The 19,691-nt window shown below is 38.9% G+C and overlaps 1 non-coding gene across 1 annotated transcript; it reads left to right on the top strand.

Annotated features, from left to right (window-relative positions):
- The first annotated feature begins 6,995 nt into the window (after positions 1-6,995).
- LOC119049064 (U6 spliceosomal RNA) lies at positions 6,996-7,099 on the top strand. The gene has a single exon (XR_005082437.2). It is a non-coding gene; the product is annotated as a U6 spliceosomal RNA (small nuclear RNA).
- The last annotated feature ends 12,592 nt before the right edge of the window (positions 7,100-19,691 follow it).

The raw sequence follows: 19,691 nt of genomic DNA, 5'->3' as shown, positions 1-19,691 counted from the left end.
CAAAATTCTTACCCTCTTAGGAGGTGTTACTTGTCTTACCTGGTGGGGCTTCCTTCCACTCATATCCTGTGCATTGTAACGGAGGCGTGTGGCCCAAGCTAGTCAATCTAAGTACTTCGTCTTCCGGAACACAGCTGTGGTCTAGGGACAGGCCTATGACCAAGCAGAGTCCATTGGAGTCCTTCCCCAGGGAAAGAGAATATTCTTTCTCTTGCTGAGCTTCTGGGTACTAAAGGCCACATAAAGCTGAATCCTTAGAGCAAGATAAGGTAAAGGGGTAGGGGAGTTGCTGTTTTGAAATGGATTGGGAGACTGATGTTCAAACAAAAGAAATCAGGGCCAAGAGATGTGGAGAGAAAAGAGAAAGAGCCCTGAGGGCATCATTTAAACCTTGTGATCCAGCTGAGGTTCAAAGACACACACACACACACACACACACACACACACACACAACACCGGATGTTTTTTTATACATTTTTGGGAAGGCACCACTGACCTGACAAGCATTTTGTTTTTCACCACTTTTGCAGGCCTATATCTGTAAGTAGAGAATTTCCTCCTCTATTCTACGTGTTCTGCGTGGAGGCTAATACATCCAGAAGGAATGGAAAGTGGTGGTACTGCTGTCTCTTCTCAAGGAGAGTAAAAAGACGTTTGTGCTTCTTGGGTCTTGGCCTTTTCTGAAAGATACAGAATAAGCCTGCAGTGTTTTGAGTCCTGGGACAGGCGCTGGAAACTTTGGATCTTTTTGCTTATGAGGTAGCTGATGGCCCTACCCTTCCTGGCACTGGTTCTAGGAGAAAAAGCTGTGCTCTTCTTGGATATGGGGAAGGATGGCTCTGAACAAATATCAGTGCGGTGCCTGAAAAAGGGGCCAGATTCCAAGAACCATCCCAAAGCTACAGCTCAGGTGGTCAATTTGCCTAGACACTGGCTCTTTGAATAGGACCTTTGTAGTTATTGTGCTTCAGAAACAACAACACTGATGTTTTTGGTAACTATATGAGAAAGATATCTGCTTCTTACCTACCCAAAACTCCTTTCTTCTCTCCACCCATATAGCAATCTTAGTTCCCACTAATAATAAAGTTGCCATTCTCCACAGTAATTCCCTAGAAGCTCGTAAAAGCTAATGGACCACCAAAACCCGAGCAATTTTGACACTGGTGGCACACTGGTGTCCTCCAAGCTGGGAACAGAACAAGTGGCACACAGTTACTTCTCAGATGCAATTTGATAAGTAACAAATTGCATTACAGCAATTTGAGTAAACGCAATGAGATTGTGAACTCCTCCAGGAAAAGGACTGTTCCTTCCCTGTAATCACATCCAGAACACCATGTGGGTCACAGTACATACTCAGTAAACGTCAGTAAACTGCATTTTATATTACTTCCCCTGTCTCTGCCCACACATACTTTTGTACGTAGTACTTGCAACCTTATGATAATAAAGCATTTTTTATTCATTGTATTGTTACAGTACAATTTGGTTAGAGCTGACAACTGGCTGTTTCAATCATGAGAGAGAGAGGAAGAGAGAGAGAGGGAGAGAATGGTAGTAAAAGTGGAAGGTGATTCTACTTTTCCGTATAACCCTAGTTCAATATATGGCAAACAGAAAGTCTGACAAATACTTTTTCAATGAAATTAGAATATACTCATTTAATATATTTTTCTTCTTTGTAATCAGTGCATATAATGTTTAAGTTAAGAAAGATAGATAAACTCTAGAGATCTGCTAAACAACATTGTATCTATAGTTGATACTAGTGTATTGTGCACTTTAATATTTGTGAAGACAGTGGATCTCATGTTAAGTGTTCATTCAAAGTAGAAAAAAAATATTGAAAAGAGAGAGAGTGAGGGGGGAAATAACTGCCAGGAAGAGAAAATGTTTGCTTGTCTTTGGATTGCTTTGGATGAATAAAAATAAACCACTCTCAAGGCAAATTTTCAACTCATTCTTCCTTGAAAGATAAATATTAAATGCTGCTACCAAAGAATCCTTTATTCATATTTATAGTAGACAAGTCTTTATATTACCTCTTGTTTTATGATTTCATATATGAACCAATGTAATACGCATCTGAACCCTTCTATCCATTCATTGGTACATATTTATTTCATGCCGCAAGCCAGGGCCTGTGCTACACTCTAGGGATGGCAAAGCGAGATGAGCAAGACACGCAGCTCAGAGCTCTGATGGGGAGACGAGCCAACATCAGCATGGTGTGGTTTGTGCTGTGGTAAAATTAATGTGGGCAGAAGTAGGCAAGCTCCAATGGAGAAATATTTAGGTTAGAATGAGATTTTTATTGGCTGAGATGAATCTTGAAATATTCTTAAAGCGTAAGAATATTCTAGGCTGAGGGAACAGCATTGAGGAAAGCACAGAGGAATGAAACAACATAATACACTGGGAAATATAAAGCCGATCCTATACTTGGAGTATGTTATACTTGTTGGTTATTGGACAAAGATGAGAATAGAGAGGAACACGTGGGCCAGATTATAGCACATGAAGGTATTATGGGCCTGGCATTGTCAAGGCAGTTACAGAGAGCAAGCACGTGATGTAATTCATTCATTCTTTCCAGACAGTACTATTGCACGCCTACTGTGCTCCAGGCACATTTATGGGCACTGGAAATCCATTGCAGGTAATGAAAAGTGCTCGATTTCTGAATGTATCTTAAAATATAGTTAATAGTATTTTCTGACAGATCTGATGAGGGGAGTGAGAAGAAGAGGGAGATAAGAGCCACAGCCAGATTTCTGACCTGACTGTTACTAGGAGGGAGCGGCCACTCACTGAGATGGAAAAGAGTATAAAAGTGTGGGGGCAGAATTAGGAACTCTGTTTTATACAGGTAATATATGAGACACCTACTAGACATCGAAAGAGATACAAAAGTGTTATTAAATATGTAAGCCTGGAGTTCATAGGACAGTCTAGAATATAACTATAACATCATAATTGTCAGCATGTAGAAACTATTCAAAACCATCATATTAGATGACCTGTAGTCAGTATGGTAGGTAGAAAAGAGAAAAACTGCATATTAGCTAGAATGAAAAGCTGATAGAAAAGCCCAAAGTCTGAGTCCTGGTCTCTCTACCATGCAGAGGTTAAGGATGTGACAAGGACACAGCAAAAGGGACTGAGAGAGTACAGTCTAAACAGAAAGGAAACCAGGGTGGTAGCCTGAAACAGAAATGAACAGGAGTGTTTGAAGCAGGAAAATGTGATCAACTGTATCAAATATAATGATGATATAAAAAAACTGTTGTATATAGCAATATGGAGTCTTCAGTGATCTTAAAGAAAGCAGGTCCATCAGCTGGGTGTTAGCAAAACCCTGCTTGGAGTGGATTAAAGAGTGGAATGGGAAGAAGGAATGTAGAGATTGTAGTAATTACAGGCAACTAAATAAAGAATTGTGGAAGGAACAAGAAGGGAAAAGACAGTAGCTGAAAGGTTAAGTGGGACCAAAAGAGGTTTTTTATCTTATTTCTTAGTTAAGAGGTCGGAAGTATACCATCTTTGTGCGGTAGCCATAGAAAGTAGAAAGAGAAAGACTAATGATGCAGAAGGAGGAAGGAATTGCTGAAGCAGTTTTCCTTGAGTGACTGCAGGAGAGGTGGACAGATGTTAGGCTAGCTTTGGCTAGAAACAGAAGAGAAGATAAATTTTATGGGCACAAGTTCAGGTATGTGGGTAACATGGCTGGTATTCAAAGATGTGTCAAGAAAACAACAAATCAATAAATATGCCCTTATGAATATCAACATAACCATCCTCAAGAAAATACTAGTGTGTTAGTTTCCTATGAATGCTATAATAAATTACCACTAACTTGGTGGCTTAAAACAAAAGAAATGTATTACCTCACAGTTCTGGAGACCAGAGGTTCAAAATCAATGTCAGTGGGCTAAAATCAAGGTGTCAGCAAGGCCACCTCCCTCTAAATTCTGATGGCCGCTGACATTCTAGGGCTGGTGGCTCAGTCACTCCAATCTCCGCCTCTGTGGTCACAGTGGCTTCTACACGGCTTCCTTCCGCTAATATGCAGATTAATTTAATGTGAATTATGAATAGAAAGGGTCAAAATAATGTAGCACCATCTGACAGCCAAGTCTAAATTCCAGTTCTGCCTTAGGAATCATTTTTATCTTAGAATTAATTAAGATATTATAAAAGTGCTTAGCGCAGAATTTGGTCCATTATGAAAGATCAGTGAATTGTATTGTTCGATAGAATTTCGTTAATGGTAATGAATTTCACCAGCGAGTGGATAGGAATGAAGCCATACCAATGTCTAAATCTAGCGCGGTCAGTGTCTGGTGATGCAAGAATCTTAGTTCTGTGTAAAGTCCTCTTTCCTTTCACATTTCTGTGAGTCTTCAAGGGTCGTCTTACATATGATGAAAGTCCTGGCTGCTGTGTACAGTGGCTGTGGTTGTTAGAGACTCACAGACCCTGAAGACCTCGCTTCTGTCTCTGGAACTAAGCTAAGACTTTCTTACTAGTTTTTTAATGAATAGATTTTTACAGAGTTGTAAGTGCAATATATATGCAATTTTATATTCATTTGGCATTGTTTGTATCATTACAAAGTCTTTCAACGTATTGTTAAACACTGTGTAAAATTACTTGAAGTTGACAGACCATAATTTATTTAGCTCAGCAGTTTCTTATTGCTCAACATTTTTTTATGTAAGGTAATAATCCCTAATAACTTTGTGTGTAGACATGTAATTATGTAGATGAAAGTTCCTGGATTTCCATAGACAAAATTGCTGGATTACAATGTAGTGATTATCTTTTGTTGAATCCAAATTAAAATTCAATGCTATCTGGATGTGTTGGCAGCTGTTACTAGTTATGTACAAGTTATCTCTTGCTACCTAATAAATTACCCTAAAATTTAGGATCTTAAAACAGCAAACATATGTATCTCACAGTGTCTAAGGGTCAGAGAGTAAGTTAGATGGATGATTCTGGCTCAGGGTTTCTCATGACGTTTCAGTCCTGCCCTCACCTGGGGCCACAGTCACCTCAGGCTTGACTGGAGCTGGAGAATCCAAGTCTAACATGGCTCACTCACGTGGCTGTTGGCAGGTCTCAGTTCCTCATGGTCTATTGGATTGCAGGTCTCAATCCCTTGCTGGCTGTTGGCCAAATGCCTCTTTCAGCACCTTTCCATGTAAGCCTCTTTATGAGGCAGTTCACAGTATGGCAGCTGGCATCCCCAGAGCAAGGGACTCAAGAAAAGGTGGAAGACAGTAAGACAACAACAACAATAACAAATGAACCAGGCAAAGAACTAGAACAGGAACAGAATCACAGAAATGAAGATCACATGGAGGGTTTTCAGTGGGGAAGGGGAGTAGGGGAAAATGTACAGGGAATAAGAAGCATAAATGGTGGTTACAAAATAGACAGGGGGAGGTTAAGAATAGTATAGAAAATAGAGAAGCCAAAGAACTTATGTGTACGACTCATAGACATGAGCAAAGGTGGGGGATTGTAGGCGGGAGGGAGTGTGCAAGGCAGAGGGGAATAAAGGGGAAGGGGGATGGGACAACTGTAGTACTATAATCAATAAAAGATATTTTAAAAAAGAAAAAGTGGAGAACAGAACAACCATGAGGAAAGCTAGGGTACTTTTTAAAGACGGTCTCCAGAGTCATATCATTGTCACTTTTGTTTCATTCTCTTTTCAAAGCAAGTCACTAAGTTCAGTCCACATTCAAAGGGAGGAAAATCAGACTTTGTTTTTGAAGGGAAGTCACCCTAATGAATTTATGGACATATTTTCAAAATCACCACAGCCTAGGAGTTGGGCCTCCTCCCTCCTTCTATTCCTTCTTTTCTTCTTCTTTTTTATAGCTCAGTAAAGAAGGAGGAAATCCACCCCAGCCTCAGATTCCTGGTAAGGATCTTAGAGAGCTAGATTAATAACTCCTAATAGGTAATAATTAGTACAATATGTTTATAGCCCCTAATAGGGCTCACACAGTCACCAAATCACAGGTATTCCTGCAAGGGGTGATGGCAGCCCCGGAAGAGGAGAAATTTCAGCTGCCAGATGCTGTTGCAGGAACTCAAGATGCATGTCCGTGGAGGAGAGACAACCAGCAGAGAGTGAGGGTTGGGACTGAGTCACAAGTTGCTAGTCGTGTGGTGTTTGTGGCCTTATAGTTATTAAGATTTGAATTGACATTTAATATCTGGGATAAATAGATTAACTTCTTAAAAATATGTAGCAAGATAGATAATTTTGAAAAACATGGATATGTTTAATGCTAGGAAAATTATTCCAAAAAAGCAGGATGGCAAGAAATCTGAGAAAACAAAAAACACTATAGAAACTAAAGTCACGTGGAACAAGTAAGCGAGGAATCAGTCTGGAGGGAAATGCTCCAGTGGAAGCTCAGCTTATCTGCAAGGACTGCTGGCTCCTCACCTGCCTCTCCCTACAAAACTCTCGCTGATAATGACTTTAGAAGGAGGATAAAAAGGGAGGCACCTCAGAAATATTGAGCTCCGAGCCAGTAGGGCCTTCAGCTACCTCAGTCTTTGAACTCCATGGGAAGAGCTGATAAGGTGAGGTCCGAAGGTGGCAGTGCTCTTGTGGTATTAAGAACATTTGAAAAAGACCTGTCTACAATTAAGGAGCAAAATATCAGATCTTTACAGACACACAAGAGCACTTAGATATGTTACAGCCATTTTTCTGTGACAGGCATGAGAGAAAAGCAGGTGAAGGGAAGCAGTTATACTCTACCTGCCAAAGGAGCCATCCTCTGTTACTGAGAATGCCAAGGTGGGTCCAGAAGCACTCGGGACTCAGTGTTCTCTGAAGCTATGGAACAGGTCCCATGAATACTAGATTTAAGGCCATCAAAACTAGGAGAGGTTTTGCCTAGCTCTGAATGGAGAATGCTTCTGCAAAAATAGTCTGCAAAGTGGTGAATTAAAAATGTTTTGTGCTCGCTTCGGCAGCACACATACTAAAATTGGAGCAATAGAGAGATTAGCATGGCCCCTGTGCAAGGATGACATGCAAATTTGTGAAGTGTTCCATATTTTTTAAATGCCCATTTTGATGATGTTAACAGAGAGAGATGTATTCATAAGCACAGTCAACATTTATTGAGAACTCATGGACCATGCAGATTGCTGAGTCTTTACGTGCATTCTTTTTTTGTTCTCATGACAACCCTAACCATCACCCCCACTGCAGATAAGAAAACTTAGCTCTCTAAATAAATTTAACCCCTGTTCAAAGTCCCACAGCAAGTGGTGAGATTTGAAGGCACAGTATCAAAGTCTTTAAGCTGGATTTTAAATCTCTGTGCTCTGAGGACTGAATGATTTCATAGTTAAAGTCTGACTTAATTGAGAGAGGAAAGAATGAAAAAAAGGACCAGACTTAGAATAGGTAAGATCTAGTGACAGATGTTTCTGTAGCTAGTGCGTTCACTTGTCTGGTATAGATGGGGTTCTTGGGCAAGTTGGTGGACTAGCTGCAGAAACCACGAGACCTTAGGATCAAGCCAGTGCTGGTCTTCTCAGGTGCTTTCATAAACCATTTCCCAATAGGGGGCTGGTAGAGAATTTCCCTGTTCATTGTGCACTTGCTGTAGAGATGATAAGGCTGGTATAAGGCAGGAAGGAGGTATTCCGAAAGGAGCCATTTAACAAGTAGAAACGCAGGCGTGTTGCCCTGATCAGAGGATAAAGAGGGTGGGTCATCTTATCAGAACTTTGTCCCCAAATGTTGCCTTGCACAGAAGATAGCTGCTAGCCCCAGGTCACAAAGGTCTAGCTCCATTTCTGAAGGAGTCTGTAAAGGGAAAAACGAGGCTATGGATGGAGGTGAATAATCTGCAGAGGCTGCCACACAGTTGCCTCGTGCCCTGGCCATGTGCCCCACCCCTTCTCTGGAGAGCCGTGGGCCTGGGCAGCAGGGCTCTTCTCAGGTGGGTGGGAGCGTGTGCCCTAGGAGGAAGCCAGAAACACCAGGGTGCCCCAGTTAATACGTTCTACATTTCTGAACTGCGACAATGGGATGTGTGCAAGGGGAGCAGATCTTTGTGTGGGATTGAAAGATTCCAGAAGACAGACTGTCGCCTGCACGTGCTTTGTGCTCAATGTGTATATGTTTAGATCTTCCTTTGATCACTGATTAGTTGTTTGAAAAATTACTTAGCCTCCGTGAGTCGCAATTTTCTTGTCAATGTCATAGATATGCTAATGACCATATAATGAGATTATTTTGAGATAAGTGTCAATGTATTAAAAGCATTCAATAGAGTGAAGAACATATTAGAGTCATAAATGGAGTTATTGAAATATTTATATATCAGAGAAGAAAATGTTAATTTATGAATATGAACAGCTGGCACACTGTTTTATATTTCCTAAGAAGATATCTGAGTCTTCCTTTTTAAAGCACAATGTCTGAAGAGGCTCTCTGGGTAGAAAAGTTGAAGTTTGGGTAGGAAAGGTGAAGAGCGTGGCGTGCATGAGCTGGGGAGAGCACTCCTGGTGCTCGCAGTGCTGCGCTGAGCTGTAATCACCTTCCATGCCCTTCTGTCTTCTGCCGGAGCCCTCCACCACCCACACAGGCTCTGCCAGGCGCAGAGGGGTCGTGTCTAGCACGTGGGAAAGAGTGCTACAGTGGGGCAGCGTGCACAAGATAGGAGATGTAGACTGGGACTGGGAATGCTGCAAAAGCAAGAAATCGAGGTAGGAAGGAGTAGAAGCAATGGAAGCCTCCTAAGAGTCTTTGCTGGAATGACCTGCCAGCTAGATGTAGAATTAGAGTTTGAGCAAATTTTCTTTAAATCTCAAAGTACAAAGTATTGCAGAAGGCTCAAGGACTTTGAGACTTATAAACAAGGGATACTCAGGTTATTCTTAGTTTCATTCCAAACTTCATCATGTTGGTGAATTGCTGGCAAAAGTAGTGATGAGTCTAGAAGTACTTGGTTACCTTTGTTTTCATGAAGGCATTTGTGTTTTGCTGAAGGAGGTACAGTAGGCTGAATAGCAGCTCCCCAAACATGTCCAAATCCTAATCTCTAGAATTGGTGAATATGTTATGTGGTAAAAGGGGCTTCGCAGGTACAATTAAGATAAGAATCTTGACTTATCTATCCTTAAACTGATCTTGAGATGAGATTATCCTGGACTATTCAGGCAACATCGGTATAACCAATAAGAGTAATAAAGAGGAAGGCGGGCATGTCAGAATCAGAAAGAGGCGATATAAGAATAGAAGCAGAGGCCAGAGGAGAGAGAAGATGCTGAACTTGCTGTCTTTGAAGACACAGGAAAGGGCTGTAGGTAAGCAGACAGCCTCTGTAACCTGGGAAAGGCAAGGAAACACTTCTCCCCTACGACCTCCACAAAAAACAAAGGCCTCCCGGTGCCTTGATTTTAGCCCAGTGAAACTAACCTCTAGACTTTTGGACTTCTGACCTCTAGCTGGTGAGCTAATTCAAGTTGTTTTAAACCACTAAATCCAAAGTAATTTGTTACAGCAACAACAGAAACTAACCCGGGGGCGGGGTTTGAGCTTTTGGGAAAGGATGGGAAGGCAGAGGGACACTGTGCTGTCAGTTTTCCACCAGGCAGGATGGGTTCCGGCCCTTTGAAAGGAAGAGTGTAGATGGCGGGTGCAGGCGAATTTGAGGGATGAAGGCAGAGGCAGCACTGCTTAGGGCTCTGGATGAGACAGTCTGACACACACCAGGGAGAGTGGAGAGCTAGCCCTGCTCTTAGGTGAAGAGGTTGCTTCTGGATATGTTCCTTTTCTGGGCAGAGCCAGAGGAAAGCTTCTGTCTTAGATGCAGCGGGAGGGGCGAGGGGTGGTTGCGGGAGACAGGGCCAGGAGACCAACAGTGTCATTGGTGGAGTAGCACCTATTTGGGGAAATATTAGACTTTCTCAAGTTGAAAGACTTGAGGGACATTGATGGAAGAAGGAGTTTTTCACATGTGCAGGGAAAGCCAGACCGTTTGAATCACTACCACTTCTGCTACTTCATGTATAGGGCCTGGAGAAATTTGGATAACAGCAGTTTTAAGAATCCTGACCTATTTGGTCAAGTTGCTTTTCAGGATTTATTTACACTGCTTCCAGGGATGAATGTAAGGCACTACAGTAGGCCTTTTAGAGGTGAAATGTATTGAGACCACAAATGAAGAGGGTGCTGGTACGCTCTGACCACTAGGTGGCCCCATTCCTAGGGACTGGAGAATTTGTTTAAGGACAACCAAGGGTTGAAACACAACAATATTTTTTTTTTGAGTTAGGTAATCTGAGTACTTGTGTGCTCTGGCACATGTTAAAAAAGTTTTGGTATATAGGGTCATATTAATACAGGAGATTTTTTCCATTATCCTTTATATTTACACGTGTTTGGTCACCTGAACCATGTAGAAGACCTTCTTATCCATGAAGTCAGAGGGTTCTGTGTTCCCTAGCAGGCCTGAGATGTAGACAGGAGGATGGCATTGAAATCCTCCTTTTTCTAATATTTAATTTCATTCTCCTTTTGATAGTGGTGGGATGACAGAATATGCAAGGACTTAACTCTCTTTTTCACTTTATACATTATTGGCCACATATATTCGTATAGCCATTTACCTAATCAACCAAGAAACATTCATTGAAGACCTGCCTATTCTGAGCAGAATAAATTTCCTAAGTACTGTGGTAGGTGATAAAAATTTTTTCAAAAACCCACAGAGCTTCAATTGTGAAGCACCTTAATGTTTCATGGAGAAGAACAGATTTGTAAATTATCGAATATGACATATGGGAAATAAGATGTATAATGTAAACTTTCTTCAATCTTCATGCATTGAGTCACATTCATGCATTTATTTTCCCTTGTGATACATTGGCACTTCTTTTTACTAGCATTTATAATATTATTGTACTAGGAAAATGTGCTTCAGTTCTAACAACGGACACAAATTTAAGTCTTGAAACACAGCCATCTTAAACTCATCATCCTCATCTTAAACATAAAGAGAAATGACAAGTGTCAGTAAAGTTGATCTGAAATGCTTTAGAAAGTCCAGTAAATGGGGAAACTGGAGAATTTTACAGTGCCCAAAGAAAAAGAAGTGGAAATCATTAAATGAAAGTTATTGTAGTGTGATGCTATTTAAAAATACTGGTAATATTTGAGAAATATGGACATATTCCTCCTATTACTTGATTGCCCTTACTGTTGTTTTGGCAGAAGACTTTATTCCTAAGTTCAGGTGCTGATATTTGGGATAAGAGTCCTCTGTTCATTACTTTTTATTATCACTGGTCTATGAAAGGCCCGTCTCCTATTTTTTCCTTTTCATTCCTAAATCTCACTCACTGTGCTCTCCCTCCCACAGATACCCTAATGTGTTTCATGTATGTCCTTGGGTATGAATGTGTGTGTGCGAATGTAGCTTTGCTTTGTGTATTAGTTTTAAGCGTGCTATGTGAAAGAGGTTTCTTCTTCTTCCTCCTCTTCTTCTCCTTCTCCTTCTCCTTCTCCTTCTTCTTCTCCTTCTTCTTCTCCTTCTCCTTCTTCTTCTTCTTCTTCTTCTTCTTCTTCTTCTTCTTCTTCTTCTTCTTTCTTCTCCCTCCTCCTCCTCCTCCTCCTTCTCCACCTCCTCCTCCTCTGTCTCCTTTTTTCTTTTGGTCCTATACTCTATCAGTATAGAGGAGAGCAAAAACACTAGTCAAAAGCTTCAGGACTCTACAGGCAGAAAGGCAGGTGGGGGAATTAGGGAGATGTCCTTTAAGGCTGCAAACCTGCAACCAGTGAAGCCACCTGGGCCTCGCCTTCTCTTTGTGCAAAGTTTTTATTACTAATTCTGTCATGCTATTTGTTACAGGTCTATTCAGATTTTCTATTCTTTCTTGAGTCAGTATTAGTAGCTTGCATCTTTCTAGGAACTTGTTCATTATTTATTCTTATTTTAAAAATGAAATTCATTGGGATGACATTAGTTCATAAGATGATGTAGGTTCCCAGGGTACAATTCTATGATACATCATCTGTATATCACGTCATGTGCCCACCACCCAAAGCCAAATCTTCCATCACCATACTGTCAACCCCCTTTACCCCTCACCTCCCTTCCCTCTGGGAAGCGCCATGCTGTTGTCTGAGTTTTTGTCTGTTTGTTTTTCTTGTTTGTTCACATATAGCTTTCAATTTTATAACTTACAAATGAGTGAAATCATGTGGTTTTAACTTTTCTCCTTTGACTTATTTCACTTAGTATGATATTCTCAGGATCCATTGATGGGTTGCAAATGGCAGTGTTCATACTTTCTTATAGCTGAGTCGTCTTCCACTGTATGTGCAGCACCTCTTCTTTATCCAGTTACAACTGAAGGACACTTCAGCTGTTCCCATGTCTTAAACTTTTTCTGCCTGCAAAGGTTGATGGGGGAAACTCACCTTTGTAGTCACACCAACAAATGAGATACATTCTCTTAAGAGAAACACAGTTTTTGCTTGCTTATTTTGTTTTGTGTGAAAGTCTGTTCATCAACTCAAACTGCAGCAATCGGTCATTAAATATGTTTTCTTCCTATTAGAGTTAAAATGTTCATTTCTTTTGACTTTTCCAAGATATTAATGAGATGCATCATATCTAGGTCTTTAAAATTACCTCATTTTATATGACATATTTCCTCATTCTGGTTATAAGAATCAGAAAGAGAACTTGTGTCAACTGAGTGTCATATTTTTTACCTCATTATCTTGACATCGATACAATTCTTTGCCCTGGTTCATTACTGTAAGACCAGTACAGCAGTTTGTACTAGGTCTTAACTCACCAGTGTTGGCAGCTTGGTCAAGTTTCAATCTGTTAGTGTGAAAGTTTCTTATGTTTTGGGCTATATGTAAAATTCCATATTAAATATATAAAACTTTGCTTGTTGCAAAGTTTTAAGGCTCTACAAAGTTAATGGGGCATAGAAAAGCATTGTGCTACTTGAGAAAGTTTATTTTCCTGGTCTATTTGCTCTTTTTTATTATTTATTTAAATTTTATTTGTAAATTGTGCATTACTCATTCTCTATATACATAATTTTTTATAAGCTTGTGCACACATAATTCTTCTTTGCAGAGACCTGGTTATTGAAAATTTACCAACAGATCATGTTTGGGGCCAGAAAGAAAAAAGAGTATTTTAAGGTCTAAGAACGGAAAGGGTACTAACAAAAAGCTAGTTAAGCTTCAACAATTGTGTCCTTGACTTACATCCAATTTACATATCCTCTGCTTCTCTCTTCTCTGTGGTCTGGTACCTTACTGACCAAGGTTTAGAGCCAGGCTCCAGCTGGCTGTGTGAACTTGGGCAATTTGCTTGAACTCTTTGAGCCGTACTTTCTTCCACTGTAAAATAACAGTAACAGTCATGATGACGATGAGAATAATAGTTTAAAAGAGCTAAAATGTATTTTTGCTTACTTCGTGTTTTGGTCTATGCTAAACACTTTCTATATATTAACTTATTCATTCTTCACAACAGTTCCATGGAGCAGTGATAACCCCTGTTCTTGGTTTACAGATAAGGAAAACTGAGGCCCAGGGATATTAAATATTTGACCAAGGTTTCATGTAGGCTCTTGGGTTATGAGTACTTGGCAGGGCAGGACACAAATCCAGGCAATTCGCCACCGGGGCCACTGTCTTAACCAGTCTGATGTTCTACTGCATCAAAAAAGGTGAAGATCAAAAAAGGTAAGACATACAAGTCTTAACATTGCTGATTAAATATTAATTAGAATTTACTTTCCCTTCATTCTAATTTTGTGTAACATTTTATCTCTTCAGCTAGATTTGAGGTTCTTTTCAGAAAGATTTTACATCATTTTTCTTTTCCCATTACATTTGACATACATGATTATGTTAGTTTTGGGCATACACCTCAGTGGTCAGACATTACATGACTTACTAAGTAATCACTTCAATAAATCTCACACTCACCTGACACCATACAAAGTTATTAGAGTATTATTGACTATATTCCCTGTGCTGTGCTTTTCATCCCTGTGACTATTCTGTAACAACCAATTTGTACTTCTAAATCTCTTCCCCTTTTTCACCCATCCCTCTCAACCCCCTTCCATCTGTCAATCATCAAAATGTTCCCTGTATCTATGAGTCTGTTTGTGTTCTGCTTGTTTGTTTATTTTGTTTTTAACATTCAATTATTAATAGATTTTTTTCTTGCCATTTTACTGTTCATATTTTTAAAATATTTTTTCCTTTCCTCTTCTTCTTAATGAAGGTCCTTTAACATCTCGTATAATACTGGTTTGGTGGTGATGAACTCTTTTTAACTTTTCTTATCTGGGAAGATTTTTGTCTGTCCTTTGATTCTAAATGATAGCTTTGCTGGGTAGAGTAATCTTAGTTACTTGCTGTTTATCACTTGGACTATTTCTTACCAATCCCTTCTAACCTGCAAAGTTTTTGTTAAGAAATCTCTTAACAGTCTAGTGGGAGTTTCCTTGTAGGTAACTAAGTGCTTTTCTCTTGCTGCTTTTAAGGTTCTCTCTTTATCTTTAACATTTTACATTTTAATTATGGTTTGTCTTGGTGTGGGCCTCTTTTGGGTTCATCTTGTTTGGGAGTCTCTGTACTTCCTAGACTTTTATGTTTATTTCCTTCAACAAGGTAAGAAAGTTTTCTGTCATTATATTTTCAAGTAGGTTTCCAATTTTGTGCTCTTTCTCTTCTTTTGGCACCCCCATTATGTGAATGTTAATACATTCGAAGTTGTCTCAGAGGCTCCTTACTCAATCCTCATTTTCTATAATTCTTTTGTCTTTTCCTTTTTCTTTTATTTTTTTGCATTTTTAAATTGTTGTTCAAGTACAGTTGTCTCCATTTTTCTGCCACCACTTTCCTTTGCCTCACCTACCCCCATCTACCACTCTCAATTCTTCCCCGCTTTGGTTTTGTCCATGGGTCCTTTATACATGTTCCTTGATGACCCTTCCCCTTCTTTCCCCCATAACTCCCTCCCCTCTCCATTCTGGTTATTGTCAGTTTGTTCTTTATTTCAATGTCTTTGATTATATTTTGCTTGCTTATTTGTTTTGTTGATTAGGTTCCACTTATAGATGGGATCATATGGTATTTGTCTTTTATCTCCTGGCTTATTTCACTTAGCATAATGCTCTCCAGTTCCTCCTTCCTTCTTTCTGCTGCATAGTATTCCATTATGTAAATATACCATAGCTTTTTAATTCTTTTTTCTTTTTGCTATTTTGATTGGATCTTTTTGCTTCCTTATATTCCAAACTGCTGCTTTGATGTTCAAATTCATCTACTCTACTGTTGAGTCCCTGTAAATTATTCTTCATTTTAGTTGGTGCATCCTTCATTTTTGACTGATCTTTTTTATGCTTTTGAGGTTCTCATTAAGTTCCTTAAGAACCTTATAACCAGTGTTTATAAGGTTCTGAACTCTGCATCTTGTAGAGTGCTTGTCTTTGTTTTGTTTAGTTCTTTTTCTGGAGTATTGATCTGTTCTTTTATTTGGGACAAATTTCTTTGCCTTCTCATTTTGGCAGCCTGCCTGTGTTTGTTTCTATGTATTAGGTAGAGCTGCTACATCTTCCAGGCTTGATAGAGTGGCCTTATGTAGCAGATGTCCTGTAAGGTCCAGTGGCACAGCCTGGGCATCACCCAAACTGGGAACTCCAGGTGCATAACCTGTGGGCTGTGTGCCCCCTCCTGTTGTAGTTGAGCCTCAGTTGCAGTTGGACACACTAATGGGAGAGATTTAAGACCCAGGCTGATCAGCTGCCAGAACTGGCCGCAATCACCAATCATTGACCTCCAACTACCATGGAGGGTTAGCTGTACAGGGAGTTACCCTACACAGCCCACAAAGAAGAACTTACTTCAGCAGAGCTCTGGTACTTGCTATTCACTGGCTACACTGTTCACTAGGTACACTGGCTTCGGGACCTCCTGGAATGTGTAGGTCAAGGTCAGCCACCACCGGGGTTCTGCCCAGGGCCACCTGGCGTGAGCTACAAAGTGATGTGCATGTGGCCTCTACTTGTGAGGGGCTTGGAGGTGCTCTGGCAGGGCCAAGCTGTGAACCGAGGCTGGCTGCTTGACTAGATGTTTACCCACCTTACTACAGGTGTGAGTCAAGGGAGCACCTACAAGAAGCACTTATTTTGGACCATACCTTACATCATCCATATCTTAGACACCGTGATTGCATTCCTAAATCCATTTGATCCCTCTGGGTTCTAGCACTAACCACTTTTATGGTTGTTCTAATAGTCTGGATTCTCTGGCTCTTTACATCATAAAGGGCCACTTTCCTTTGAGTTTTTGTTAACTTCATTTACTGGCATCATTGGCAAAAAGTTTGCAGAAAATTTGTGAAGAAGCCTTCCCTGGAGATGGTGAAAAGATGTGATTATTGTATATGTCCAATTTCTGGATGATATGATAGATTTTCTAATTTTATTCTGTTTGGTAAGTAAACATATTGTACAAATCTTACATTCATCTTTTTTTTGTCTGCTTTTGATTTGATCTTTCAAACACAAGCACCCTTTTATGTGCCTCACACAGTTTAGTGAGGGTTATCTTCTACTAGGTTTCAGGCAACCAAAGAATTTTTATCACAACTTTTATTTTCCTCATAAAAGTTTATGAATGAAAGATAAAAGATGGCTCTGTAAACTGGAAAAGAATTTTATTTTATTAAAATGCAATCTGTCTGAGAGCACTCAGGAAGTGACTTTCAAATTTAATGTGATCCCTTAGGAACTATAATAATTTATGGACTGGAACATTTCATCACATCAAATATGCAGATTTCATGATGTGTGTGTGTATATTTTATTCGAAGCTTTTAAATGACTGTGGTTGGTAAACAAATCAGTTTGATTTGTGTAACATTTGGATATAGGCAGGCTAATTATACATTTTAAGGCCCAATCTTATTAATATTTGTTATGCTTTTATTGTATAGAGGATACTAGAATGAGTAAGAGACAGGTTTTCTGCTCAAGGAATTATTGGGGGGTGTTATACAAATAGAATTAACAGAGGGTGGGTAGTGAAATGTGAGTACCGAAGGATAAATAATAGAGTTTGGTATTTAAAGGGGAAACAAATGACATTCAGTTCAAAACATCAAGAAAGAAATCAAGGAGTACACAGCCTTTTGAAATGAGCCCTACTGAGGGACCAGACAGCATGGGACACTATATGCCATCAGATATCAATATGACAGGTATTCTCATTTCACAGTCACCCCTCCTTTTCTCTGGCCCTGGAGCTCTTCCCAAGTCTCTCTCCCTCTTTTTAACCCGCTAATAGGAAACAGGTGAATTCAAGAGCTCATTTTTCTTTAACACATGGGGAGTATTAATGTGAGTTGACAAACAGCTGGTTGAAGTAAAAATGTAATAAAAATTACTAGGACCTTCAATTTATATACTGTTTGGTTTTCTCCTTACCATAATCCACACTTAATTCCAATGGCCAAAGGTTGCTCACCATTGCACTTGCAGAGCCTGCACGTACAGGAATTCAGTAAATATTTGCTGAGTGACCAAACAAACAGATGGGTAGAGGAAAGGGAGAGAGAAAGGGAGAGAGAGAGGAAAGCATCAGGATAATTGCTCTTATAATTTCTTCGTTTCAACTTTCTAATCTCATGTTTAAAATTCACTCTTTTTCATGCTGTAAACTGATTGTAGAATAATTACAGCACTCACAGGTAAGCTGACACCCAATTTCCTTATATATGCAGAATGATTAAAACATAGAAAAAACCTAAACGGTAGAAACAATGATCTGCCTTTATGAAAACATAGACCTACAGTCTAGTGAAGTCTATAAATTTTTCTTATGATATGAATATAACATTTTTCTATTGATTCCTAAGGAAATAAAAATCAAGGGAGAATAAGAAGAGAAAATGTTGAATATAACATTTTGCTAAGGCCCCAAAATATTGGAAATGAAGTGATAATACTTGAATTCAGGTCGTTGTCTGTCAAAGCTGAGGGGGCGTCTGCAAACACACATCTGTTCTAAGGAACAGAACTCTGGTCCTCAGTCTCCTCAATGTGCAGGGTTTACGGGACCACAGAATGCTCCCAGTTTAACATGTTTCCATTAAGAGTGACTTTTTTAATACCTTGACTTTATAGAATACATGTATTCATCATTACTATGTTTCTGTAAGAATTTTTTTATTCACACTATACAAACTTTTCATTCCTTTCACCTTACTTATTGAAGTTACTGTTCATATTTAACTGTGCTTCATAATTATGTAGTTGAATCTACTGAGCAAAGTATAGTTAAGGAAGCCTGGCTTCTATTTCTGTTTTTTCTAATCTCTTCCTTTTTCTAAACGATACTGCTTTTAATCTTTTTATGATTTATCTGTTTGTTTTATAAATAACATATGTCTATATATTATATATGTTACATATAATAACATAGATATCCTTTTTCTTTTCCTAGAGAAATCACAGGAAATTTTTTCTGCCTTAATTTTTTTTGGTTTAACAGTATAGCCTAAAGATAATTGTGTAGTACGTACGCCATGTTAAAATGATTAGGGAAAAAATGAGTTATATTCCATAAACGCTGAAATCATTTGTAGACTTTTCGAAAAATATGTCAGAGGTAAAAAAATTTCACTGCATGCAAAACAGTTGTTTATCAAACAAATGTGTTAATTTTATGGTAATCAGAAAGTAATTTTTAAGCACTTATTCATATAGTGGTTTGCTACATGCATATATATGCATGCATATATACTCACATATACTTTAGTGAGCTTTTGCTATGGTTTATAAAATTTGTAAGAGTTTTGGATTGATGTGTAGCATGTTATAGTTTTTCAGTGAGAATCTCATTGAAATAATGGAATATATTCTTCAAGTTAGTGTTGTTACATAGAATGTCTGATTTATAGAAAGGAATTCCTGATAATAAAAAAAGATAATTGTATTGTATCTTTATCCTAATTTGTCAGTATGCTATGGTTTTACTACCAAACGGTAGATGGCACTCTAAGTATATACTCATTAGAGGACAAATTAATTTATTTTCTACTAGACTCCAACATGCAATTTATATTATTTGATATTTGAAACTGTTGTATCTAATGTTGTTCAAAAAGGAATGGACTTTTGCCTGAGGTCTAGAGATATATTTCTGATGCATTCAAATTTTATTTGAAATACTATTAGTTATAACTAAGAGATTTTGTGGAGGTCAAGATGATGTACTGGGACAAAGTCTACACTTTTACATTTTAATTCATATGGTGAATAATTTAACGGACCAGTCATTCCAGAGTTAGATTATCTAAAACGTAGACTAAGTATATTCCTTAACCGCTAACAATGGACTGCCCACTTCCCATTTTTAAAAGACTTTAATAATTAAAAAAAATCAAAGTAACCTTAATGTCCAAATTATAATTTTGTTAGTGGTCCTTAACTTATAATACGTATTCTTTTACTTTGAATTTTTTGTGGTGTGTTTTAAAAGTTGGTGTCCGTGTTGCTTAATCCAATTTTTATTTGTAGGTCTCATCTTGTTGGATAGCTGGTCACTCTTTGGTCCTGAAAACTCCTTTTTGCTTGGCTTTCAGGAC

The sequence above is a fragment of the Artibeus jamaicensis genome, unplaced genomic scaffold (genome assembly GCF_021234435.1).
Source record: "Artibeus jamaicensis isolate MK-2021 breed Jamaican fruit bat unplaced genomic scaffold, CSHL_Jam_final contig_233, whole genome shotgun sequence".
NCBI classification, from domain to species: Eukaryota; Metazoa; Chordata; class Mammalia; order Chiroptera; family Phyllostomidae; genus Artibeus; species Artibeus jamaicensis.
The sequence above is the reverse complement of the archived record's forward strand: the minus strand, read 5'-3'. Positions and strand labels throughout refer to the sequence as shown.